This window comes from Humulus lupulus, chromosome 1 (genome assembly GCF_963169125.1).
Source record: "Humulus lupulus chromosome 1, drHumLupu1.1, whole genome shotgun sequence".
Lineage (NCBI taxonomy): Eukaryota > Viridiplantae > Streptophyta > Magnoliopsida > Rosales > Cannabaceae > Humulus > Humulus lupulus.
In genome coordinates, this window is record NC_084793.1 from 268,072,714 (window position 1) to 268,083,597 (window position 10,884).

Below are 10,884 nucleotides of genomic sequence, written 5' to 3' on the forward strand. Positions count from 1 at the left end.
AAAATTATTTAGTAGTATTATAGTATGTATAGTATTATCTTTGTAACTGTGGATTTTGGTTCAGACCGGGAATTATTTGGACACTCATAGTAGTACTTATAGATTTTCTAAGTTTAACCTATAGTTTAAGAATATTAAGTTTAACCTAAGGTTTGATTATATAACTGATATTAAGGATAATATTTGTTATACTATAAGGTTTAGATGAGGACCAATAGGATTTTAAGCACATGTTATGAATGGATGATTAAGAATTAAGTATTTTGAGGATTAAATTTAATAATGAGTAAAGTTTGAATGCTATAAGGTCAGTCAGCAGCTTTGAATACGTTGAGGGCTTAGTCAAGGCTGTTTACTCCATAAAAACTTAGCTAAAAATGTGTAATTTCGTGTTTAATTAATCAGCGTGTGCCGATATATCGCAGCTATAGGGGGCGATATATCGCAGCACGTAGATACGGAAAACACGAGATGATGCACGACTGCCTCGGGCATACTGGCCCAGGCGATATATCGCCTACAGGGGGCGATATATCGCCTCCTTCAGTGTATTTTGAAATGTTTTGAATTCATTTTCCATTCAGCCATTCAACCTCTTGATAAGTCCAGCATCTTTTTGAACGAGTCTTCAGCCTCTGCTGAACGATTATTCAAATATTTTTCACCTAAAAAGCTATTATTTTTATTCAAGTAAAATCAAGATCCTTTCATTCCTAAACTCTATAAATAGGACCTAGTACCCAGCCATTATTCATCTTTTGCTCTAAGTTCAGAGGCTGCAAGTGCTAAGTGAGTGTGAGAGTATAAACACCTGGGTTTGGGAATCATAAGCTTGATCATCCTAAGCTTATCAAACACTTTGGGAAGTAAGGTTTTAGAGTATTTCGGTTTGAGGAGTAGATTGGTCTTACAAGTCTTCAAGGTAACCCAAAACTCTAGTTCAATTCTGTATTTGTTCTTTTAAGTTCTCATAATCTTCTACTCAGCCTCTAACCTTAATCTTTATTTTGGTTAGGAAATCTAAGTTCTTGAGCACATAAGTTTTGGTAAGTATGTTTTTCAATGGTTTAGTCTTCCCATTCCTTTTCATCTCTTTTTCTTCATTAGACTCACTCTTTTTCATAATGATTATTAGGAGTGTTCCAAAGTCCCAACACTGTCCACATATCCCGGTAACTTTGGTAAGGAAAATAGGATAGAATCTATATGTTATATGCTTATGTTATCTTATGTTCTATGCTATGAAATATGTATGTTTGTAGGCTTGGGCATATGACCCATATGACTAACAAGACCCCAAATGAGTTATGGGCATATGACCTACTTAGCTAGTAGGACCCCACTCATCCCATGGGCATATGACTTGTTTAGTCTATGGGACCCCAAGTAATAATGGCCATTATAGTATGTGTATGTAATAAGTGTTATGATATGTTGTTTTATGTTATGTCTTTACATTTCTTATGAAATTTATGTTTATGACTATGTGTTAGATTTTCCTTGTTGGGCATTAGGCTAATTCCTTTTTGTTTTATGTGCAGGAAAATAGCTTTAGAGGCGGTAAGATTCGTGGATGCTTAGAGAATGTGTATCGGTGATGAGCGGATTCAAGGAGTCGAGAGTTCGATTTCGAGGATGTAGTCGTTTATTTATGGTCTTTATATGTATTTTCCGCACTTTTAATGTAATCACTTTATTTTATCAATCATGTTATGTTTTTGTTTTTCAAACAATGGGATCCCATATCCTTTTTGATATTTTGTGAGTAACTCTTATACTTACAAGTTACTTAATAAAATTATGGTATTTTCGCAAATGTAAGTTCTATTAAGGTTTTGTATGTATATTTTCGTTAATGTTCCAAAACTCTAGAGTAGTGGGTCATTACAGTTGGTATCAGATAAACGGTTCCTTCGCATGAAGTTCTCCTTGATACACACGCTCAAAGCTCTGAATTTGACCGCCAAGTAGGTATTTAAGTTATAAGTTATAAGTTATTTTGCTTATGTGTATAGCTAACAACTTTAGTGTTTATGTTTTCAGTTAAGTATGAACGGAGCTCTAACCTATGAGGATATCCGAGACATTAAGGCTTTAAAAAGAATAAGGGAGCCAAGGAACACCGTAGGAACACTAGAGAAAATCACTCGGAGATTGATCTTGTTCCACAAAGAGATAGGTCACCTTCAAGAGTCTAAGCAAATCATGATGATAGCTGCAGAACAATATGCCCTAGTAATTAGGCTTTTAAAAGATTTTCCTTCAGTAATTTTAACTTTAGAAGAAATATGGGAGACTATAAATAATGATGATGACTTACAAGTAGCCCTAAGATATTATTCTCTCATACTAAAGTTCACCTATGATTTAGAGTTTCAATTCACTAATGAACAACAACATAGGATCTTCTTGAATCTTCCCCGAGGAAATTTTGAGGCTCAAGACAATGATGATTATGAGGAGATAGATGACGATATGCTAGATGAAGGATCGGATGTAGAAGATCCCGTTTTTTAGAATAGTAGTTTTCATTATTTGTTTTATTTACTTTTTATTTTATGATTGTAATAAGTGAAAATCTTTTTCCAAATGAATAACATGCTATTTTATTACCATGTATGAGTTTGATTTTTTATTTTTGCAATCATAATAAGTAATAAATAAAATGAATAATGACTAAGTTCGGTGAGGGTGGATACAAATCAATGAACCAAGTTTCCTTATTGAGAGTTAGGGGGCCATAGTAGTGGGAACGATTTTACTGATCCCAGCCCTCCCTCAATATGGTTAACTTTGGAACAAAGATAAGTTTCGACCCTGAGAATTAAGTCATATAGGATGATTAGAAACACACTTAGAAAATAAAGATGACTTATTTTTCTAAGTATAGAAACCCACTCTAACTAATAAATAAAGACTTATATAACTTTTCATAAAAAGTCATAATAAATAGGTCCAAGATATGTTTGTTTTAGAATAAGTTTTTGCCTTAGAGCCTATTAGGTAAAGTTCTAACATGTTTCTTTCAACTGTTAGAACTCTGCTACGATGTCGCTCTAAAGATCTGCACGCACCAACGGAAACGCCTCCAACGATGTTCCAGCGACCAATGAAGTCCCTCCAGTTCGCCGAAGGGGAGTGCGTGCTACTGCTCGCCGCAACGCGCCGGCACCGCCAGCTGACAACACTGCGGAGATTGCCAGACTGCGACAGCAAGTCGAGGAACTTCTGCAACAGCAACACCAACAGGCTCAATCTCAGCCTCAGCCTCCACCACAACCACAGCCGCAGCCACAGCAAATGGCCCACGCACCCCAACAAGTTGGTCCATATGGGGGATGGCCAATGACGAATTACGCGCCGTATCCAGTACAGCACATGGAGCCAGTGTATGAAAGGTTCCGCAAGTAGCACGCTCCAAACTTCGAAGGGACTACAGACCCCTTTGAGGCAGAAGAGTGGCTAAGGAATGTGGAGCCGATTCTGACACACATGAATCTCAGCAATGCGGACCACATATCCTGCGTCTCATCTTTGCTCAAGAAAGATGCCAGGATATGGTGGGACTTGGTCCAACAATCTCATGATGCTGCCACCATGACATGGACCCAATTTGTGGAGCTGTTCCACAAAAAGTACTACAATTCGGCTGTACTCGCTACGAGGGTTGAAGAGTTCACCAACTTGAAGTAGGGTACTTTAACAGTGGCGGAATATGCTCGTCAGTTCGACCGCTTAGCAAAGTTCGCGGCAGAGATGGTTCCAACCGATTATTTGAGGGTAAACAAGTTTGTTAGAGGACTTCGCCTGAAGATCGAGATGGGGGTTAAACTAGCAAACCCGGGAAACACTACATATGCCGACGTTCTTGAAACGGCAATCGAAGTAGAAAGGTTGCAGGCCAATGTAAGCAAAGAAGAAGCCAGTAAGCCTGAACCTAGACAGCAGAGCCAACCTCAGGCCAGTCGGAACAACAACAACCATAACGGCAACAATCAGTCCAGCAACAACGGTAACGGCCAGAAAAGTCAGCATCCTGATAACAAGAAGTTCGACAGCGATAAAAGGGCACGTACGAATAATGGGGGAAATAGGCCGGGCTACGTGGAATACCCGCCATGTTCTAAGTGTCAGAAGAAGCATCTTGGAGAATGCCGCGCCAACACCAAGGAGTGTTTCAACTGTGGTCAAGAAGGGCATCGTAAAAGAGACTGTCCTCAGCAAAAGCCAGAAGGGAAGAAGGATGAAAAGATGGTTCCTGCTAGGGTTTTTGCTTTAACCCAAGGAGAGGCCGATGCTAGCAACAAGGTGGTCACAGGTCAGGTTTCTATCCTTAATAACTTATGTCATGTATTATTTGATTCGGGAACCACTCACTTGTATATCTCGTTAGGAATGATAGAAAAACTAGACAAACCTAGTGAAAGATTTAGAACTAGGTTTGTAACCGAGTCGCCTTCGGGCAAAGTAGTTCTATCATCACGAATAGTACGAGGCGTACCGATCAAGATTGAGGACATAGAACTAGAAGGAGACCTGATAGAGATTGTGATCAAGGACTTCGACGTAATACTAGGCATGGATTGGCTAGCACGGCATGGCGCAACGATCGACTGCAAATGCAAGAAGGTAATGTTCGAGACTCCTAACGGCCAGAGACGATGCTTCATGGGACAAGCTTCAGGATTGCGCACCCCGTTAGTATCATCTCTCAAAGCTCAAAGGATTATGGAGAAAGGATGTCAAGCGTTCTTAGCCAGCATCACGAATGTGGAGAAGGAGACATCACTTAAGGTTGGAGATGTTTGAGTTATACAAGAATTTCCAGAATTATTTCCCGATGACTTTCCAGGATTGCCGCCAACTCGAGAAATAGACTTCACGATAGAATTAGTACCAAGCACCGAGCCTATCTCTAAGGCACCATACCGGATGGCACCTACGGAACTCAAGGAGTTAAAGACACAACTACAAGAACTCCTAGACTTGGGTTTTATTAGGCCAAGCCATTCACCATGGGGAGCTCCGGTACTATTCGTGAAGAAGAAGGATGGAAGTGTGCGGATGTGCATAGACTATCGTGAGCTGAATAAAGTAACAATTAAGAACAAATACCCGCTACCTCGGATTGATGATTTGTTTGATCAACTCCGAGGCGCGACTGTATTTTCTAAGATCGATTTACGGTCCGGGTATCATCAGCTCAAGGTAAAGGGAGAAGATATTCCTAAGACATTCTTTAGGACTCGTTATGGACATTACGAGTTCTTGGTTATGTCTTTTGGTCTTACTAACGCACCAGCCGCGTTTATGGACCTAATGAATAGGGTCTTCAAGGATTACTTAGATAAATTCGTCGTTGTATTCATCGATGATATCTTAGTATACTCCAAGGATGAAGTAGAGCACGAGGAACATTTGAGGCTGATTTTGACATGATTGAAGGAGTATAAACTCTACGCCAAGTTCAAGAAATGCGAATTTTGGCTTTCGCAAGTGGCGTTCCTCGGGCACATCATATCGAAAGACGGAGTTGCAGTAGATCCATCAAAGGTAGAGGCCGTGAAGGATTGGGCTAGACCAAAGAACGCGTCAGAAGTAAGAAGCTTCTTAGGGCTAGCAGGTTATTATAGGAAGTTTGTAGAGGGCTTTTCTAAGATAGCCACTCCGCTCACCAACCTGACCCGGAAGCAACAAAAGTTTAACTGGAATGATAAGTGTGAGGAAAGCTTCCAGTTGCTTAAGGATAAGCTTTGCTCAACACCAGTACTTAGTGTACCGACACCCAACGATAAGTTCGTTATCTACTGTGATGCATCAAAGCTAGGATTGGGATGCGTGCTGATGCAAAACGACAAGGTGATAGCCTATGCCTCACGTCAGTTAAAGGAGTATGAGCAACGCTATCCAACTCACGATATGGAGTTGGCAGCGGTGGTCTTTGCGTTAAAAATCTGACGCCATTATCTTTATGGAGAACGGTGCGAGATTTATACGGACCACAAAAGTTTAAAATACTTCTTTACTCAGAAGGAGCTCAATATGAGGCAGCACAGGTGGTTAGAGTTAGTCAAGGATTACGACTGTGAAATCCTATACCACCTAGGGAAGGCGAACGTAGTTGCCGATGCGCTTAGTAGGAAAAGCTATGGGAATTTAGCAGCCTTATCCGGAATAGAAAAGCCGCTTCAGTAGGAGCTTATCAGTGCCGGAATAGAAGTGGTTGTAGGCAAGCTGGCTAACTTGTCTATCCAATCGAATCTGCTAGAGGACATACGGATTGGTCAGAGACATGATGAATTGCTAGCACCACATATGGAAGCAGTCAGAGAAGGCAAGAATACAGATTTCTCAATATCTAGCCAAGGCCTATTGAGATATAAGGATCGGGTATGCGTGCCAAATGATCAAAGAATTAAGAAGACGATCCTAGGAGAAGCGCACAGTACCCCGTATTTAGTTCATCCAGGGTCTACCAAGATGACTCATGACATCAAGGCAATTTATTGGTGGCCAGGAATGAAGAAGGACATAGCAGAGTATGTATCTAAGTGTCTGGTATGCCAGCAAGTGAAAGCGGAGTATCAGCGCCCTGCAGGCTTATTGCAACCACTTAGCGTGCCAGAATGGAAGTGGGATGATATAGCCATGGATTTCGTGACGGGTCTACCAAAGACGAATAAGCAGCATGATTCCGCTTGGATAGTAATAGATAGACTAACCAAGTCGGCTCATTTCGTGCCTGTTAAGACTTCATACACGGCAGACCAATATGCAGACATCTACATCCAAGAGATTGTACGGTTGCATGGAGTCCCCAAGACTATAGTGTCAGATAGAGGATTAGTATTTACATCAAGATTTTGGGGAATCTTACAGCAAGCTATGGGTACTAAGTTAAGTCTTAGTACAGCTTTCCATCCTCAAATAGATGGGCAGTCCGAGCGTACGATTCAGATCTTAGAGGATATGCTATGCGCGTGCATACTTGATTTCGGAGGATCATGGAATAAGTACCTGCCGCTGATCGAGTTCTCGTACAACAACAGCTACCAGTCAACAATTAGAATGGCACCTTATGAGTTTCTATATGGAAGAAGGTGTCGATCACCGTTGCACTGGGACGAGGTAGGAGAAAGGCAGCTTCTAGGGCCCGAAGCTGTTAGACAAGCTCAAGAAGCAGTTGCGCTTATTAGACAGCGTATGCTTGCTGCTCAAAGCCGTCAGAAAAGCTATGCGGATACTAAGCGACGCGATGTGGAGTTCCAAGTTGGAGATCAAGTCTTCCTGAAGATATCTCCTATGAAAGGTGTCAAGCGGTTTGGGAAGAAAGGAAAGCTTAGTCCCTAATTCATAGGTCCTTTTGAGATATTGGACAAAGTGAGAGCAGTTGCGTATAGACTAGCCCTACCGCCAGCACTAGCCGATAGTCACAACGTCATCCACATTTCGATGCTACGCAAATATGTGTCAGACCCATCTCACGTCCTCAAGTACGATACGATAGCGCTCCAGAAAGACTTAAGTTACGAGGAACGATCGATTAACATCCTAGATAGGGGGATGAAGCAGTTACGGTCCAAGAGCTTTCCTTTAGTCAAAGTCCTATGGAGCAATAGTTCTGAACGCGAGTCAACGTGGGAATTGGAGGAGGACATGCAAGGCCGGTATCCGGAATTATTTGGTAAGTAAATTTCGAGGACGAAATTATTTTTAGTAGGGGAGAATTGTAGAGTCCAAGAACTTTACTTAGCTAATTATTTAGTAGTATTATAGGATGTATAGTATTATCTTTGTAACTGTGGATTTTGGTTCAGACCGGGAATTATTTGGACACTCATAGTAGTCCTTATAGATTTTCTAAGTTTAACCTATAGTTTAAGAATATTAAGTTTAACCTAAGGTTTGATTATATGAATGATATTAAGGATAATATTTGTTATACTATAAGGTTTAGATGAGGACCAATAGGATTTTAAGCACATGCTATGAATGGATGATTAAGAATTAAGTATTTTGAGGATTAAATTTAATAAGGAGTAAAGTTTGAATGCTATAAGGTCAGTCAGCAGCCTTGAATACGTTGAGGGCTTAGTCAAGGCTGTTTACTCCATTCAAACTTAGCTAAAAATGTGTAATTTCGTGTTTAATTAATCAGCGTGTGTCGATGATATATCGCAGCACGTAGATACGGAAAACACGAGACGATGCACGACTGCCTCGGGCATACTGGCCTAGACGATATATCGCCTCCTTCAGTGTATTTTGAAATGTTTTGAATTCATTTTCCATTCAGCCATTCAACCTCTTGATAAGTCCAGCATCTTTTTGAACGAGTCTTCAGCCTCTGCTGAACGATTATTCAAATATTTTTCACCTAAAAAGCTATTATTTTTATTCAAGTAAAATCAAGATCCTTTCATTCCTAAACTCTATAAATAGGACCTAGTACCCAGCCATTATTCATCTTTTGCTCTAAGTTCAGAGGCTGCAAGTGCTAAGTGAGTGTGAGAGTATAAACACCTGGGTTTGGGAATCATAAGCTTGATCATCCTAAGCTTATCAAACACTTTGGGAAGTAAGGTTTTAGAGTATTTCGGTTTGAGGAGTAGATTGGTCTTACAAGTCTTCAAGATAACCCAAAACTCTAGTTCAATTCTGTATTTGTTCTTTTAAGTTCTCATAATCTTCTACTCAGCCTCTAACCTTAATCTTTATTTTGGTTAGGAAATCTAAGTTCTTGAGCACATAAGTTTTGGTAAGTATGTTTTTCAATGGTTTAGTCTTCCCATTCCTTTTCATCTCTTTTTCTTCATTAGACTCACTCTTTTTCATAATGATTATTAGGAGTGTTCCAAAGTCCCAACACTGTCCACATATCTCGGTAACTTTGGTAAGGAAAATAGGATAGAATCTATATGTTATATGCTTATGTTATCTTATGTTCTATGCTATGAAATATGTATGTTTGTAGGCTTGGGCATATGACCCATATGACTAACAAGACCCCAAATGAGTTATGGGCATATGACCTACTTAGCTAGTAGGACCCCACTCATCCCATGGGCATATGACTTGTTTAGTCTATGGGACCCCAAGTAATAATGGCCATTATAGTATGTGTATGTAATAAGTGTTATGATATGTTGTTTTATGTTATGTCTTTACATTTCTTATGAAATTTATGTTTATGACTATGTGTTAGATTTTCCTTGTTGGGCATTAGGCTAATTCCTTTTTGTTTTATGTGCAGGAAAATAGCTTTAGAGGCGGTAAGATTCGTGGATGCTTAGAGAATGTGTATCGGTGATGAGCGGATTCAAGGAGTCGAGAGTTCGATTTCGAGGATGTAGTCGTTTATTTATGGTCTTTATATGTATTTTCCGCACTTTTAATGTAATCACTTTATTTTATCAATCATGTTATGTTTTTGTTTTTCAAACAATGGGATCCCATATCCTTTTTGATATTTTGTGAGTAACTCTTATACTTACAAGTTACTTAATAAAATTATGGTATTTTCGCAAATGTAAGTTCTATTAAGGTTTTGTATGTATATTTTCGTTAATGTTCCAAAACTCTAGAGTAGTGGGTCATTACATATATGGCATGTTATGTTAGTACCATACAACATGCCACCATGGAAATGTATGAAAGAAAATAATTTTATAATGGCATTATTAATTCCTAGTCCCAAATCCCCAGGAAAGGACATCAATGTTTACTTACGACCCCTAATTGATGAGCTAAAAGAATTATGGGAAGAAGGTTTAAAAACATATGATGTATCGAGTAAAAAATAATTTATGATGCGTGCTGCAATATTATGGACAATAAATGACTTTCCAGCTTATGGTATAATATCTGGGTGGAGCACAAAAGGCTACAAGGCATGTCCTGTTTGTAATGTGGATGCTTCTTCATTTTCTATATTAGGTAAGATTAGTTATATGGGGCATCGTCGTTTTTTGCCTTTGGATCATCCATGGCGCAAAGATAAACGCTATGATGGTAAAATTGAGAATTGTCCTCCTCCAAAATTATTATTAGAAGATGATATCTTAAAACAGTTAGATATTGTTGATGAATTTATACCAAGAAAAATACCAAAAGATGATAATGGAAAATTATCCGAAGAAGTTGTACAAAAGAGAAAAAAATTAAAGTGTGATGTGAATGATGGAATAAAAACAAAAAAATAAGCCTATTTGGAATCGAAAATGCATTTTGTGGGAGTTAGAGTACTGGTCAAAGCTAAAGTTAAGACACAATTTGGATGTGATGCACATCGAGAAGAATATTTGTGAAAGTGTTTACGGGACAATGTTATGCATAGGAAAGTAGTCAAAAGATACTGAAAAAGCACGACTTGACTTACAAAGGATGAACATACGCAAAGAATTGCACTAAAAGAAATAAGGAGATAAATGGTTTAAACCACAAGAATGTTACACGTTATCATTAGTTGAGCGAAGAAACTTCTGCAAATGGTTAGCATCAGTCAAATTTCCAGATGGGTATGCCGCAAATATTTCAAGGAATGTCAACATAAGTGAAGGCAAGATTATTGGCTTAAAAAGTCATGATTGCCATGTTTTGTTGCAAAGACTATTGCCAGTTAGGTTGCGACCATATGTGAAAAAAGATGTGCTACTTGCCATTTCTGAGCTCTCATTATATTTTCGAAAGTTGTGTGCAAAAACATTACATGTTGAAGACTTGGATTCACTAGAACAAGGAATCGTAAAATGCTTATGTAAGCTTGAATCCATTTTTCCCCAGCATTTTTTGATGTCATGATCCACTTAGCAGTTCACTTACCTTCCGAGGCAAAGTTGGGCGGTCCTGTACATACACGTTGGATGTATCCAGTTGAAGGGTAAA